General features: G+C 31.1%; 1 long non-coding RNA gene across 1 annotated transcript in view; it reads right to left on the bottom strand.

Moving 5' to 3' along the window:
• Nucleotides 1-3,139: 3,139 nt before the first annotated feature.
• The window catches only part of LOC137621085 (uncharacterized), a 377,935-nt gene continuing 364,209 nt past the window's right edge, over nucleotides 3,140-16,865 (bottom strand). The window contains exon 3 of the long non-coding RNA XR_011040109.1: nucleotides 3,140-3,189. This is a non-coding gene — a long non-coding RNA (uncharacterized lncRNA). The remainder of the gene's footprint in view (nucleotides 3,190-16,865) is intronic.

Raw genomic sequence — 16,865 nt, 5'->3', positions numbered from 1 at the left:
AGTGACAATTTGGTTTTCATATATATATATATATATATATATATATATATATATATATATATATATATTTATATATATATATATATATATATATATATATATATATACACACATATATACAGTATATGTGTGTATATATATATACACATACATACAGTATATATATATATATATATATATATATATATATATATATATATATATATATATATACACATATATATGTGTATATATATACACATACATAGAGTATATATATATATATATATATAATATATATATAATATATATATATATATATATATATATATATATATATATACATATATATGAAACGTGAAGTACGAGATGAAGAATGGCGAAGTGGCCCATAAAGTGGAGTTGGAGATAATGAATGGAGAAGTATTGATTGAAAATCTCAAGATAGAGGCGACTGGCGAAATCTAACCGAGACCCTTTGCGTCAATGGTCGTAGGAGGAGATGATGATGATGATGATGATGATGATACTTATATATTTATTTATCTCTCTCTCTCTCTCTCTCTCTCTCTCTCTCTCTCTCTCTCTCTCTCTCTCTCTCTCTCTCTCTCTCTCTCTCTCTCTCTCTATATATATATATATATATATATATATATATATATATATATATATATATATATAATAGATAAACGCTAGTAGTTTTCATCGAAGATCGCCTTGTGCTAAATATCACATTCCAGATTTTTTCAATATATTGTTTTATAAAAATCCTCATCAAAAGGATTCATTTAAAAGAACCGCGGCAAAGAAAAATGTTCCCACAATAAAAAAAAAAGATCCACATCTTTGAAAATTCTCAGTAACCCAGCCAAGGTGCTTTGATATAAAAGAATAAAAAAAAAAAAAAAGCATCTGTTAACATCGGATCCAAGGCTAAATTCGATCTATAAAAAAAGAACATCTTCAAATACTATCTACCAAAATAGCATTGGAATTCGATAAGCCACAGCATCCATACCGACAAGATGCTCTTTGATGATGCTCCATTACTTTATTGGCACGTGTCTTTGATAGCAGTAGCGGTAATCAAGAGCTGTTGTGAGGTCCCAGGTGACAATGTATTCAAAGGCCTTTTTTTCTTGCAGCTACAACGTGCGTATTGTGTAAAAGCTTTTATCATAGCAGTTATTCAACGGAAAGCTGGTTTGTATTACAAGGAGTTTATTCAATGTGTGTCTTTATGTATCATAAATCAAACAATTTGCAATGAAATTGATCAGATGTTCATTTATTGAAAATTGACATGAAAACAGACACAAGATCATTTCACTGTGAACAATCTTAATAGCTGATAAAGCTATGGTATAAACATAGGGAAATAAAAACAAAGAAAATACAAAATGGAAATATGCAATGTCTTTATGTAATTTTTGTTTCACTTTAATCCAAAAAATCCTTTAAAAAATTACTAAACAGTCGCTCTATCAAAAAGGATATTGCGTAACCACAAGGAAGTTAAAATAAAGAAAATAAAAACCTGCAATGTTTTTAATGAAATTTTGACTTTACTTTAATCCAAAGAATCGATTCCTGCATTGAAAATACAATAAGAAACATGCTATGTTTTTTATGAAATGTAGACTTTACTTTAATCCAAATAACAGAAACCTGTACTGAAAATACAACAGCAAGAAACATGCAATGTTTACATGAAATTTTGACTTCACTTTAATCCAAAGATCTAAAACCTGTATTGAAAATACAACAGCAAGAAACATGCCATGTTTATATGAAATTTTGACTTCACTTTAATCCAAAGAATTGAAACCTGTATTGAAAATACAACAAGAAACATGCAATGTTTTTATGAAATGTTGATTTTACTTTAATCCAAAGAATTGAAACCTGTATTGAAAATACAACAAGAAACATATAATGTTTTTAAGGATATGTTGACTTTACTTTAATGGAAGTAATCGAAACCTGTATTGAAAAATGAATCCCACATACTGCTGCAGTATTAGAATTACCCCTAAACGGCTTAAACCGAGATGATATTAACTGAATAACACATGGCCCCCAATATGGTCGTTGATTGGATGACGTTTTCGTTCGTTCGTTCGTTGGTTTTAGATTGCCCTTTCTTATTATCCATATTCATATCCATATCCATATAAATAGGAATACAAATATAAATATAGATTTAAATATTAATAATAATAATAATAATAAATAATAAAAAATAAAGAATAAAGAATAAAGAATAAAGAATAAAGAATAAAGAATAAAGAATAAAGAATAAAGAATAAAGAATTAAGAATAAAAGAATAAAAGAATAAAAAAATAAATAATAATAATAATAATAATAATAATAATGATAATAATAATAATAATAATAATAATAATAATAATAATAATAATAATAATAATAATAATAATAATAATAATGATGATGATAATAAGAATAATAATGATTAATACTAATAATAATTAATATTAACATTAACATTAACATTAACATTAACATTATTATTATTATTATTATTATTATTATTATTATTATTATCATTATTATTTAAGACATGAGGACTTGCATTAGCAGCTAGTAAAGCAAATCTAATTTGGCATGGAAATAGTGAACGGGAATTAAAATCATTTAAAGGGAAATTGGTTCCGATCAGATTAAGTTAGAGTTACAATAAGCTCCCACGAGATATCCGAATGATTGAAGACATTAAGACTTTCAAGAGGAAACTGAAAACTTTCTCATTCCGTGAGTCGTATGAAAATGACGATTCAACAGTAAATGAGCAATACGTGATATGAAACGTTGAATACTCTGAACAAACAAGATATAACGACAGTGGAGGTCATGTAGAGAGTAGGGTTCCCTTGTTGTATGGGACCGGAAAAGCAGCCTTCAAAGTAAGTAAGTAAACAATCAAAAACGAATAAAGTGGAAAATAACAAATTTACGCATCCGGGATTAGGCGAAAGAGAGAGAGAGAAAAAAAGTAGAAAACAAAGAAGTAACCAGAAAGATAAAAACTCAATTTGTTATAATTAATTGCCAAATAAGGTAAAAAAAAAGTGTTTTTGAAAAATATTATGTGGAAATTTTACAGCAAAAAACAAAAAAAAAATATATAAATTTTTTGTACTTACAAATTAGATGTCTGTTGTGTAGTCACTGAACAGGATGAACATCATCTGGAAAAATTAATATTTGAATAAATAATTGGATATGTACACGTAGAACAAAACAACAATTTAATAAAAATAGGACAAAATAAAATGATTACACTATCATATTTCATTACAGATTGATAAAACAATAGAGAAGGAAATTATACGAAAGTGGCAAGAGTGTATCTGAATGTTAACATACAATGGAGGGTTTTAAATTATTGAATATATGCCTTGATAATCTGGCAAAATGTGTATAAAGCAGAACACGAATCTGATTGACATCTGTTGAACGTTAAGTTACATCTGTCCGTCGACTAAAGATCAGAAATACTCGAAAGGTTACTTTTCATTATCTATAAACAATAACCCACTGAAGTTCATATTCTTTTTTCTTATGAAATACACATTTACAATCTTACAATTTATAACATATATACATCATCGTATATTTACAAGAATACTTTTTTTTATACATATCCTGTATTTACCATTACAATTTTTACTATTTATCTAAATATGTTTTTAAATGAAAAAATATCAATATGACTGAACATAACTAGAAAAAGTATATATCGTATATATTATGCTTGAAGGAAAATGCCAATATGACACTGATCCTAATTATAAAAGAAAAAAAAACATATCTTTTTTCTTTTAGCGAATATAATATTCTTTGTACAGACACCTCTTGGATTTTTCAATACCTCTGCCAATTATCGTCTCATAATCTCACTGCTTTTGAAAATTTTTGCATTTTACGAGATCCCTTTTTTTTTCTTTTTTCTTTTATTTATTTATTTATTTTATTTTATTTTTTTTTTTGGTACATCTGAACAGATTCATTTCTTAATCAAAAGATTGTTGCTCTCCTAAAATTGTCATGGAATGGAACTTTACACATTTCATAGTAAGTTTGCCTTTCTTTACCGACACGTTTTTTGAAATTCACTGGGACAGATTGACAAGGTTTATAGGCTTTTTATGAACTATCATTATGAAACATCAAGATTTCATTTGAATGCTAATACAAACAATACATACAAGAGAACAATCATATATATATATATATATATATATATATATATATATATACACATATAAATATATATATATATACACATATAAATATATATATATATATATATATGTATATACATATACACATATTGTACATATGTACATATACACACATAGTACTGCTGACTTCATTAATTCCAGTACACTACACGGGAAGCTAAGGAGATGTCTGCCAGTCATACGTTGTAGCAGGAAACACTGTGTTTAGCAAAAGAGAAATTGCTGACCGTAAAACAAAGTCGGCGAGCTTATAAACACGCGATAAAAGGAATTTTTATTAATTTTAAGAAGTGATGTAAACAAAATAACAATGTTTTCTTATATAGCACTTTGTAAAATTAATAATGAGGCTTTTGATCGCTCAACGACTTTGCTTTTCACACTGTTGCCTGCTACAAGGTATAGCTTAGCTTCCCGCGAAGTGTACTGGAATTCATGAAGCGAACTATGCCAAGCTTTCGATAAACTACAAAACCTCTTGGTCACATACAGTAACAAAAGGTAAATCCAGAACTTCCTGAAACTAGAAAAAAAAAGTTGAAAATTATTGTACCTGAACCATATGATGGAAAATTAAATAGCGGATTAGGCCACTCAAAATTTTGGTAAACACTTAACCCAAGAAAAGAACACTGAAACTATAACTTACAATTCTCCACGACCAAACTTCATCTCCCATTGAAGAATCCTTTAAACGGTTGAAAGTGTTATTTTATGGTAACTGTCTCGTTTGTAGAATTCATTCATTTGAGAGAGAGAGAGAGAGAGAGAGAGAGAGAGAGAGAGAGAGAGAGAGAGAGAGAGAGAGAGAGAGAGAGAGAGAGAGAGAGAATATTACCGTAGATATATTATAAATTTTGTCATATCGATCAAAACTATAATTAGACTTGTCCAATGGTAAATTATTACAAAACTGTAATGGATTTTAAAACACATTTTAAATTGCAATTTTATTTACTGTAGAAACTAGAAAATTGTACTTAAATTTGACTAGGCAATTGATTCTCCAAAACATTATCATCTGTATATTATTTTACCATATAACAGGTTATTTATTTTTTTTATCGTGACTTTACATTAAGAACTTGGACATTGCAAATCTCCATTTTCGCCATGTTCAGTTGGTGACATAAAATTTTCATTAAAACCCCCTTTAATGATTAATGCTTATATGACACTAAGAGTGATGATAACAGTATGCTTTAAGACATGAAGCCAGATACAAAAGACAATAGAAGGCTGACTTTGTTACGCATCTGTATTTCGGTTTGAGGTTGAATAAGCAGCAAACACTTAAAGAAATGTGGCCAGGTGTTTTATAACACAAAATAAAATCTATTTTTCCTTGTAACTAACTTTTTATGTGCAAGCCAAAATTATAAAATCAAGATCAATTATTTACATCCAAGGAGAAACAGATATTTAATAATGACTTTCGTTTCCATTATTTTAAAAACTTGTTTGGAGAAATTTTGGTTTCCTATAAAGCCGGAATCAACACCTTTATAAATATACATATAGAGAATGGCAAAGCAATCCATAACACAAAATACCTAAACTAACAAAAAAATCAATTGACTTTTTAATGTACAGCATATAAAGTAAGCTAATTTTCTATATAATTCCAGTGAAAGGTTAGTGAAAAATCTTGTATGAAAATTTTTAACAAAATGAAAAGGGATTTTATATATGAGCAAAATTAATAAGATATACAGATAGGCAGAATTTTATATTATGAATTCCCTCAAGCATAGTCATACTTTATCTTTGTTCTGTGAGATTCAATGTCTATGTGGAGTTATATTCAATAAATTACATCCATCCAATAGTATTCTGTTCTTTGTACTAAAAATAATTGCTATACTTGTCTAGGGAATCTTAGGATAAGACTGAAATACCAAAAAGTGACTATTAAGACAAAGGCCAAGAATCTCTTAGACTTGATTCTTGGTTATGGTGGCCAGGTGATAGCGTCCTTGCCTGGTGATTGCCAGACGCTGAAACTCGTTAGTTCCTTAGGTCACTGCAACCTCACCATCCTTGTGAGCTAAGGATAGGGGATTTGGAGGAACCTATAGGTCTATCTGTTGTGCCATCAGCAGCCATTGCCTGGCCCTCCTTGGTCTTGGCATGGGTGCAGAGGGGACTTGGGCGCTGATCATTTGTAATACGGTCAGTTTCTAGGGTATTGTCATGCTTGATAGGGCAATGTCACCGTCCCTTGCTTCTGCCATTCATGAGTGGCCTTTAATTAAAGCCTTTAAAGAATTAGTAATTCTTCTTCGTGAACCGTTAATATGATTATTTATATACAATATTAAGGAGTCTACTCACAATACGATTCTGCGTATTATCTTTTCTTTCATGCGGGTTTTCATGAAATTCAATCTATGCTGAAATAATATAGATGGCAATTTTAACTACAAATAAGTGTACAAAAATACAAGGACTGATGGGAAAACACACAAAAAAAATAAGAAACTACACAAATTCATGAAATACCTAATAATGAAACATAGCCCTCTTAAAATGAATACAGATAGACAGGGAGTAATGCATAACCAGCGAAATCTTGCATTATTTCACCTCCTCAATTTAACTCTTGAACGATAAGGAGTGAGATATTCCAGATAAGATTCCGAGAAAAGAAATCGTTCAGTTGGATTTTCCAGCAGATAAATCCCAAAAGGAGGACGATTTAGATGCCAGTTTACCAAAACCTTCGTCCGGGCGAGAAATTTGGAACTTGGGAATCCGGTCTCGCGGTTCGCTCGCATTCATTATTGCTTTCTTGTGTGTAAGCGGATGAAGTCTTTTGTATCCTCGATGCGGACTTCTTTTTACTTATTAAGGAATAAAGAGAGATAATAAGAGTGTGGGGGGAAGAATGACGGAGCATGCACAAAAAAAAAAAAAAAAATTACTGCAAAAATAAAAAATTGCTGCCCCCCCCCCACAAAAAAAAATTAAAAAAACATTAACGACATCGTTATGAGCCCCAAAAACAGATTTAATAGTTCCAGCCTTCAAAAACCCTCGTTCTTCACTCTGTTTCCCCGGGATTTTAGACGCCGGCGTGTTTTCCCTTTCAAAGGATGTTTGTGAGAAAATTCGGTGGTAAAAATCGTTTTACTGCTTTCGTGATGCCGCATTGAATTAGCATCCTTCATGTGTCGAGAAGTACTCATGCTTAAGGATTTAAGCTATGCAATATTCACGTATGCTGCACAAACATACAGTATATGCAGGATTCATATAATAAGCCTTACGAATTTGGATAGTACTGTTGCAAAAAATATGTACCTTCCATAGAGAAAATTCTTTTGTAAAAGGCTGTTTTAATTTAATTTTCTATCTTAGATTCCATTTTTTTTAGTGGAGAATCAACCCAGTAATGCCAGTTTACTCAAATTATTCTCTTAAAAGGATAATAAATTCCAGAAAAATTAATATAGCTTCTGTAGAATATACCATTGTTGATATTATAAAGTATCTTGAACAAGAAATACGAGAAAATTAATATAGATAGAATATATTATTGGTGAAATATAAAGTATCTATAAAAAATAAATACGATAAATCTACTTACTAGTTTCTATAGTGAAAGTAGGTTGGCCAAGGCACCATCCATCCGTTGAGATACTACCGCCAGAAAATTATTATCTGGCCTATTCTATACACAATCTTCTGTGTCCTCATACACGTAACAACACTAAGATTGCTAAACATTTTTTTCTCGTTCAAAGGGTTAACTGCTGCACTGTAATAGTTCAGTGGCTACCTTCCTCTTGGTAAGGGTAGAAGAGACTTTAGCTATGGTAAGCAGCTCTTCTAGGAGGACACACCAAAATTAAACCATTGTTTTCTAGTTTTGGGTAGTGCCATTGCCTCTGTACCATGGTCTTTTACTTTTGGGGGTAGAGTTCTCTTGCTTGGAGGTACACTCAGGGACACTATTCTATCTATTTCTCGTCCTCTTGTTATTTTGAAGTTTGGGTTATCTGTTGTTGTTTATTTATTATTTCCTTTCCTCAATGGGCTATTTTCCATGTTGGAGCCTTTGGGCTTATAGCATCCTGCTTTTCCAACTAGGGTTTTAACTTAGCAAATAATAATAATAATAATAACAACAATAATAATAATAATAATAATAATAATAATAATAATAATAATAATAATAATAATAACAACAACAACAACAACAACAACAACATCAACAACAACAATAATAATAATAATAATAATAATAATAATAATAATAATAATAAAATGCTTCAGAGTTCTTACATAGTATACTGTGGCAACGTAAGCTGTTAGATTCTAACTGAGAAGCGAGGTGAATGAAAACTGACTTTATTCAACAAGACAACAAGCTTTTATACAGATAGTTGAGAGTAAGAATGACACAAAATTCAAACAGTACAAAATATGAGATTGCAAACTTACACTGGTTCATATCATCAGTGCGGGGGAGAGCTGAAGATAAAAAAACAATACTGTTACAGTATATGAGCGTGTATGAAACACGTGCGATACAATACCCAACACAGATATTTCATTGCCAAGTTGACTATGCAGCTTTAGTACAATAACTCAAGTTCACCAAACTGAAAAAAATCGTCTGTTACAAATTATGAAAAATACTGGAGTGCCATAAAAGTATTTAATTCATGCGGATATTGACGATAATAAATACACTAAAGAGCATTTGATTAAATCCATCAATAATAAATTACATCGATTTTGAATAATTGTGAAATTGATAAAGGCAAATGTTAGGAGGATATGTTATACGCTTAGAAAATCTTAAAACAAGATCATTAATTAAATGTTAACAGAAAAAAAAAATATGAATAATTTTACTGAATAAAACTCTCGAAACAAAACATTTAGCCTTTGTAATATAAGGCTGCCGTCAATGACAAAATATATAAATAAAGGAAATAAAAGAATGAAGCAACTTGTTCGATAAAAAGATCTTTTGCTTATTACCCTGTTATATAAAAAGTTTAATTTCATGTAAGAAAGGCTATAACGAAAATTCATAATACAATAATTTTCTTTTTCTAAAATGCTGGTCAAGGAGTTATACGAATTAACAAAAAGAATATCGAGAAATATAACCTCCCTTATATAATAAAGACCAGGTCTGTCTGTCTGTCTGTCTGTCTCTCTCTCTCTCTCTCTCTCTCTCTCTCTCTCTCTCTCTCTCTCTCTCTCTCTCTCTCTCTCTCTCTCTCTCTCTATATATATATATATATATATATATATATATATATATACATATATTTATATACATATGTATATATATATAGATATATATATATATATACATATATATACACACACAGACACACACACACATATATATATATACATATATATATATATATATATATATATATATATATATATATATATATATATATATATATATATATATATATATATATATATATATATCCGTTTCTAGTCCACTGCAGGACAAAAGGGTTTGGCCATATTTTATCACCAATCTAGCCAATGCGGATTGGTGATGGTGGGAGATTTTCTTTTGATCAGTCACAGCAAACCATCCTAGTATATATATATATATATATATATATATATATATATATATATATATATATCAAGGCCACGTTCAGCTCTCCCCATCCCTCAGGAGGAAGGAGAAGGAGTAGTCATACCCTGGTGAAAAGGGGTACGTAAGTCCGAATATCTATTCAAATAGTTAGCCGTCACTTTTGACGGGTCGTGGACACTAGTGTAGAACAACAATAATATCTGTCAAAGACGGACGTGGCTGAAGCGACCAACGATCCAGCGTTTTCCAGAAAGCGGAGAAATATTCTATTATTACTGTCCAGTAAAATTCAACATTTCCGCTTTGAATGAACTTTGTCCAAATATTTTTCGGGATAAACGGGATGACTCACCTGCCAAGTAAGGTGGTTTGCTTTCGAAATGTATTGCTCCACATTTTACATGCATTTCTTTGCTTGCTCTTTCGCACAGATTTTTAACTTCGTCATAAATTGTTTTCACTTCAGAATTTCAGAAATGTTTTTTTTATCATACAAAGCTTTGCCAACTTCATCAAAGCTTCGTTAAAAGAGATATCGTGAATTTCTTTAGTATTTTACATGTCGTTCTTGCTTTGATAAAGATTCTCTTGTTATAATAAGTTTAATAAATTTTATTTATATTGAAAAGGGTTTGCTGCTTGGGAAAAACACTTGCTTAGGGTTTGGAGCTTATTACTATTATTATTATTATTATTATTATTATTATTATTATTATTATTATTATTATTATTACTTGCTAAGCTACAACTCTACTTGGAAAAACAGAATGCTACAAGCCCGAGGGATACAACAGGGAAAATAGCCCAGTGAGGAAAGGAAATAAGGAAATTACAAGAAAAGTAATTAACAATTAAAATAAAATATTCTCTGAACAGTAACAACATGAAAATAAATACTTCCTATTTAAACTATATAAACAAGAGAAACAAAACAAGAGAAAGAGAAATTAGATAGAATAGCCTGCCCGAGTGTACCCTCAAGCTAAAGAGTCTCTTCTACCCTTACCAAGAGGATAGTGGCCACCAAACTGACCAATTACAGTCCACTAACCCCTTGGGTTTAGAAGAATTGTTTGGTAATCTCAGTGTTGTTGGTAGTATGAGGAAAGAGGAGAATATGTAAAGAATAGGCCAGACTATTCGGTGTATGTGTAGGCAAAGAGAAAGTGAACCGTAACCAGAGAGAAGGATTCAATGTAGTACCGTCTTGCCAGTCAAAGGACCTTATAACTCTCTAGTGGTGGTATTTCAACGGGTCAGCGGATAAGCAAATCTAAATACGTATGCCTGAATATCCGGTTCTCATCAGTGGATGTGTTAATGTAGACACGTACGCCTGAAGAAACCAAAATATTTCAAAGAATACATAAGACTTGCCTTAAGGTTCCATAGAGTTTTCCTTTCACAACATCTCTTCAAGAAACAACGTCCTAAACAATGAAAATGTGCCAGTATGAAAGCAAATAAAAAAAAATACAGCCAAGAAGTGAATTCTTTGAAGCTGGAAACAATGCTCTCTGCCTTTTTACCGTCTAAAATGATGCAGTTGCTCATTTTGAACGTCTTCTTCATATTATTATTCTCTCTCTTTCTTCATGATTCTTATTCTTTTATAGTCTTCGAATAAAAAGTCCTCGCCGATTGTACGGGAGAATGTTATCCCCACACACAAGAAAGCAATAATAAATGCAAGAGGCGACGTAAAAGATCCAAATTTCTTGCCCGGATGAAGATTTTGGAATACCCGCTTCTAAATCGCCCTTCTTGGGGATTTATCTGCTGGAAAATGCAACTAAACGAACTTTTCTCAAGGAATCTGAACTCGAATATTTCTTGGTATCTGCCAAGAGTTAGGATGGAGAGGATAAATGGCGTATGATTCTACTCTCTCTCTCTCTCTCTCTCTCTCTCTCTCTCTCTGTCTCTCTCTCTCTCTCTCTCTCTCTCTCTCTCTCTCTCTCTCTCTCTCTCTCTCTCTCAGTGAGAGATGGATTGCAATGTAAAACAGGCCATAAGATCTAGTGGATAAGATGATTTTACCATACTTTCTTTTCTTCGAACTTGTTAGCGTTAACCTTTCCGTTATGCATTCTAATTACTTCATGTCTCAGTTATTCATAAAAAAAAAAACAATATTACGTAAATAGAAAAAAAATCATATTTTTATTACTCTATAAATAGACCCCTCACTATTTTATCCTTTATCAAAAAAAAAAAAAAAAAAAAAAAAAAAAGAGGCTCAAAATAATCACAACTTAACACTGTAGTTAATTGCTGCTGAGTATTCATTAATATTCAGAATAAATTTGGACCAAGTTCTTTATACTAGCGTCACAGCTAGAGTTCGTTGACTCTAACCTCATTAAATGCAAGGCGTATAATTACGTACTCTTGTGGGATCTAAAACTCAAGAGAGACAAAATCACGATAAAATTCTCGCCTTTGTCACATCAGAATCTTTCATATTGTTTCCTACGCGACCCAACATTTTCCTTTTGGAATATTAATTCGTAGAATTGTCATAACGAAAATATGCGTATCACAACAAGACGCGAAAGAACTTCAGAATTTAAACTCCACGGAGTTTAATGAGGCTTTATTTGCATGAGAATTCAGTCAGAAGAAAATTTATGGCAAAGGTTGAAATTCACGTCATATTTTTTTCCCCCATTTTATTTTAAAGGCAAAGCAGTTTATATTAAAAGTGAAAATAAGTTTCAAAGGTTGTGCAGTATATTTTCAGGAGCGGTGATATTTATGTGAATGCGCATGAGAAATGTGAGGGAAAATACCATTCCTCAGAGAAAATTGCATTTTTGGGGAAAATGAAATGGTGTTTTATATGAAATAGTGTTCTCGTGGCTATTCTTGATTTAGTAACAGGAGAAGGCTTCGTCATAACGTTAATGTGAAGGACGGTATTGGGTTTCCTCGGCATTTATAAAGCATGCGGGGATTTGATTACGTCTTCGAAATTTTAGATTTCGATTCGGCTTATATTATAGTGGCATAGGATTACAAGAAAAAAATGTTATCAATAAAACACAACGTAAATCCAGAAGAAAATACTTTTTCGTTTTCTAGTTTTCATGAAAAATGTAGGTTATCAATAATTCACAAAGTAAATCCAGAAAAAAAATACTTTTCGTTTTCGTATTTTTATGAAAAAAATTAGGTAATCAATAAATTACAACGTAAATTCAGAGGAAAATGCTTTTTCGTTATTGTATTTTTATGAAAAAAATTGGTTATCAATAAAACGCAATGTCAATCCATAAGAAAATACTTATTCCTTTTCGCATTTTTATGAAAAAAAATTAGGTAACCAATAAATTACAACGTGAATTCAGGAGAAAATACTTATTAGTTTTCTTATTTTCATCCAAAAAATATTAGGTAACCAATAAATCACAATGTGAATCCAGAAAAAATTACTTATTGGTTTTCTTATTTTCATAAAAAAATTAGGTAACTAATAAATCACGATGTAAATCCAGAAGATATTACAAATTTGTTTTCTTATTAAAAAAAAAAAAAATAGGTAACTAATAAATCATGATGTAAATCCAGAAGAAAATACTTTTTTGTTTTCTTATTTTTATAAAAAAAAAATTAGGTAACCTATAAATCCCAACGTGAATCCAGCTAATAATATTCCCGTTTTCTTATCCAACCTGACTAATCTTGATGGATAAGAACAAAAGAAATAGATGTAAATATCAAGATTGTAACTTTAGGTTTAAAAAATTGATTAGATTACATAAACGCCAGAATTGATGCATTGTATGTGTATTTCAAGGAAGGTTTCTTTTTTATTTTTATAGAAACAAAACGAAAAGTTAGAGAATATTATGACATGCCATGCTTCATTCGAATATTCACTCAAGGCTACGTTGGGCACCTGGTCACGCCCCTGGGAATCAGACTGTGAATTCATCAAAGCGGTGGAACCAGGCACTTCGTCAGAAAGAAAGTTAACTATAGTCCATTTCTTTTAGCGATGCATATTTGCACCGACTCGCAGCGGTGCCCTTTTAGCTCGGAAAAGTTTCCGGATCGCTGATTGGTTGGACAAGATAATTCTAACCAATCAGCGATCAGGAAACTTTTCCGAGCTAAAAGGGCACCGCCGCGAGTTGGTGCAAATATGCATCGCTAAAAGAAATGGACTATGGTGCAGAGGTTAACTAATGCACTATAATCGGCCAGTGGCCACTTTCCACTTGGTAAGGGTAGAAGAGACTCTTTAGCTATGGTAAGCAGCTCTCCTAGGAGAAGGACACTCCAAAATCAAATCATTGTTCTCTAGTCTTGGGAAGTGCCATAGCCTCTGTACCATGGTCTTCCACTGTCTTGGGTTAGAGTTCTCATGCCTAAGGGTACACTGGGGCACACTATTCTATCTTATTTCTCTTCCTCTTGTTTTGCTAAAGTTTTTATAGTTTATATGGGAAATACTTATTTTAATGTTGTTACTCTTCTTAAAACAATTATTTTTGCCTTTTCCTTTCCTCACTACGCTGCTTTCCTTGTTGGAGCCCCTGGGCTTATACCATCCTGCTTTTCCAACTACGGTTGCAGCTTAACAACTAATAATAATAATAATAATAATAATAATAATAATAATAATAATAATAATAATAATAATAATAATAACACGGTTACAACATAAGCTGAAAAAACCAGCAACCGACAGGGATCAGAACCACTTCAAGAGAATACGCGAGACTGAACACCATCGCAGTTTTCAATACTTTATTTGCTCAGGTGGATTGAAAAGCCCTCCAGTGTGAACTGCTTTGGGCAACCAACGAAGGCCCGGGAGAAGTAACTACGTCCCATGCACGTAGAGTGGATTTCGCAATCATATAGAACCCTCGAAGAAAGTTATTTTCCCCTCAAAGTAATTTATCAAAACAATTCTGTCGATTTCTAAATATCTAAATTTCGTCACACCTCTTCATATCTATATTTCTATTTCTATTGTGCTGCCTTATGTATTGAAGTTAATTTCCCCTGTTCAATGTTTCTCTGATGAAAGCCATGAGTCAAAGGCTGAAATTGCAATCGGCGGAATAATAACGATATATATATATATATATATATATATATATATATATATATATATATATATATATATATATATATATATATATATGATAATTTTTTGCACATTTAAACGTGTTTTTCATATTTCAAATAAGCCATATATATTAATACATTAAAGTCTGGATTCTCTTAACGACCTCGGGATCAGAGCCCCAAGACCAGGGTTCAAATCCCGGCCGGTCTGATACTATAGTCTTTGGGTGATTCTGCCTGGGGCTCTGATCCCGAGGTCGTTAAGAGAATCCAGACTTTAATGTATTAATATATATGGCTTATTTGAAATATATATATATATATATATATATATATATATATATATATATATATATATATATATATATATATATGTATGTATGTATGTATGTATATATAAATATATGTATATGTATTTAGTTATATATATACACACATATACACACAACAATGACAACAAGATATGCAGTCGTTTCGAATATGTCACAAGACAAAGACCTCACACATGTCCATTCATGTCTGGGGTTTGGCCAGTTTTCATCACCTCGCTTATCAGTCGGCATGGTGATGGTGGGAGATTTTCGTCTGATAACTCACGGCAAACCAATATATAATGGGTGGCTCTGACCATTACAGCTTTGCTGATCATGGCAATACGCAAGCCTTTCACCAGGTCAAGGTATCACAACTCAGTGTGTGTGTGCGTGTGCGTATATATATATATATATATATATATATATATATATATATATATATATATATATATATATATATATATATATATATATATATATATATATATATATATATATATATATATATATATATATACATATATTCAAATAAGTCATATATATTTTTGAATATGAAAAATACGTCTAAATGTGCGAACTTTATCATATATATATATATATATATATATATAATATATATATATATATATATATATATATATATATATATGTATGTATATATATATATATATATATATATATATATATATATATATATATATATATATATATATATATATAAGCTTGAGTGTGTGTTTTTGTGCATTTCTATGTATACACGGTAGCCTATAAATAAAATATAAACAAACAATAAATAAGAGAATATAGGAGACTTTTCTCCAAAATTGTAATCAATATCTCAAAGATTTGTAATCAAAACCAAACGTTATAAAGCAATGAAAAGTAAATAATTAAATAATAATGCTGGATAAACGACATGAAACATAGCCCTACCTGCTCTAAAGAGAGAGAGAGAGAGAGAGAGAGAGAGAGAGAGAGAGAGAGAGGAGAGAGAGAGAGAGAGAGAGAGAGAGAGAGAGAGAGTTGATGGATTTTCTAAAGAAGGGTTAAAGAGAGGAGTAACAGTAAAGAAAGCCGATATAAGTGGGATGAATAGCTTCACCAGACTTGTTATTGTTCCACGGCCCGCTCTTGCTTGCTTTTCATTAATAAATACTTGCAGCTTATTGATCGTTGCCTCTATAGAATTTCTTTGAGCGTAGTATTCCATAAGAAGATGGTTTGTAAACAAATTGTATTCTTCTAAATTTCCTTTGCAAGATTAATTTCTTTCTGACCACGAAAATATAACGATCTAGTCAAGCCAGTAACCATTAGACAAAAAAAATTCCCTAGTACTCATAGTGGGAATTGTAGGAATCGGTAAAAATACTCTTAGTGGGAATGGTAGGAATCCGTAAGAATACTCCTGGTGGGAATGATAGGAATCGGTAAAAGTACTCATAGTGGGAGTGGTAGGAATCGGTAAAAGTACTCATTGTGGGAGTGGTAGGAATCGGTAAAAGTACTCATAGTGGGAATGGTAGAAATTCATAATAATACTCATGGTGGGAATAGTAGGAATCGGTAAGAATACTCATGGTAGGTACGGTAGCAATCAGTAAAAATACTCATAGTGGGAATGGTAGGATTGGGTAAGA

Source organism: Palaemon carinicauda, chromosome 27 (genome assembly GCF_036898095.1).
Source record: "Palaemon carinicauda isolate YSFRI2023 chromosome 27, ASM3689809v2, whole genome shotgun sequence".
Taxonomy (NCBI): Eukaryota; Metazoa; Arthropoda; class Malacostraca; order Decapoda; family Palaemonidae; genus Palaemon; species Palaemon carinicauda.
The sequence above is the reverse complement of the archived record's forward strand: the minus strand, read 5'-3'. Positions and strand labels throughout refer to the sequence as shown.